The following is a 1,867-nucleotide window of genomic DNA, read 5'->3' as shown; positions in this document are numbered from 1 at the left end:
AACCATTTCTTAGAAGTTATTCCTTGGTCCTTCCATTCCGTTCCGTTCACCAGTGACCCAACTCTATTAACCTTAACTCCCACCTGCCTAGCTCACAGAGAAACTGATGGAGGAGGGAAGGATCCTGATGGTCTGGGACGTGAGGCGACAACTGAAATTGAGCATGTTGTGCTTAGCTGCATGTTATGCCACGCAATCATCAACTCTGTTCTTGGCAACAGTTTGGCAGTGGCCATTCATCCTGGTGGATTCAACAGCTTCCCCTTCCTGTTACCTCCTCCCACCTAATGTTGCCTAAAGTCCGCACTGCTCCCCCACAAGCTCCAGTAATGGTGCATCAGATACCTAGCTCATGTACCTGTGTCACCCCTCCCACCCACATTCCTAGCCCGCAAACTACGCTTTGAGTCATTACCCATCCACTGCCAACCCCTCTTCCTGCCTCCTGCATCTGCTATCCCTCTACCAACCTGATCTATGACCTGACACTACCCCCAGCACAACCGAGTCCAAGCTGCAATGCAGTAGTGCCACTGTTCTTCCAGCCCACATTTGTGGTGTGTGTGTGTGTGTGTGTGTGTGTGTACGTGTGCACCTAAAGAACACTTTGGATGAAAGCAAAATGTGTAACTGTCTTTTTGTTGTGCCTTTCTGCAACTCAACATGTCAGCTTTCATGGTGAGTAGCAATTTATCTTTTCCTTATATTGTTGATATTCCAGCCTGGAGTTCCCATTATTTGATTTTGTGTTGTAGTTTTAGTCATTTCATACAAAAGGACCATTACAGTGCAATATTTTGATGTAAAATAAATAACAACATAAAGTGAACTGAAATCTAACATTTTTTTGCCATTTACAGTGTTTCTTGCTCAGTGCACTAGCTTGATAAATGTTTGGTTCAGCAACTATTTACGATTTGTACATGTGGGGTGCTTACGAATGTACAACGTACTTGTGTGGCCATAATTACTGTCATAGTCAACACAATAGGGGACAGTGTTGAATGAAAATATGGAAATGTGGCAGGCAGTCTATTGGAGAACATTGCTAGATAGTTTTGTCAATGTGTTTCCTATCGATAGTGGTCTGCGTGGAAACGGATATCCACAGTAACTTATCTCTTGGATAAAAGCATGCGCTGTTGCAGATATCCAACAGTTATTTGCAGTAATAAGTAATCTGTACTTAAAATTAATAGAACTACATCAATCTTATTCCACACTTTTTGTCAGATTGAGTTACGAGATTAATTGAATCGCCACCGCATATCTGTTGTAAGGTAGGTTAAGGTTGGCTTATTGGTGAAAGGGGGGGCAGGGGGGGGGGGGGGAGGGGGGACCAAACAGCGAGGTCATCGGTCCCTTGTTCGCAGTAGAACTCTACTCAAGGGAAAGAAGAAAAAGATGTAATGCACAACAGGAGGAAGGAAGAACCAGAGGAACGACAGGAGTACATCAAACATGACACTGGGCAAAACAGGACAAGACCACAGACAAAATCAAGAAACAGGAAGAAGAAAATTAAAAACAAGAAAGCAAATTACCATGGCTGGCTGACCATGAGAACAACATATTAAAACCTCCACACTAAAAGCCCGAGGGTGGAGGACACAAGGGACAAAGGACATGCAGGAACACTCAGATCAAATGATGAAAACCCATCCTCACAAGAAAACATAAAACTAAAGCTGCTGTTGAGGCATTGTCGCCCAACACCGAAGGTGGAGTGCTGGGAAAGTTAAAAGTTCAATGTAGAGCAGTTAAATGTGGGTAATCCAGCAAGAGGTGGAAGACTGTCATTTGGGAGCCACAATGACACTGAGGTGGGTCCTAGTGGCAGAGGAGGTAACCATATGTGATCCACATA

This window comes from Schistocerca americana, chromosome 5, assembly GCF_021461395.2.
Source record: "Schistocerca americana isolate TAMUIC-IGC-003095 chromosome 5, iqSchAmer2.1, whole genome shotgun sequence".
In the NCBI taxonomy this organism is placed as follows: domain Eukaryota; kingdom Metazoa; phylum Arthropoda; class Insecta; order Orthoptera; family Acrididae; genus Schistocerca; species Schistocerca americana.
Note: the sequence above shows the minus strand (reverse complement) of the source record.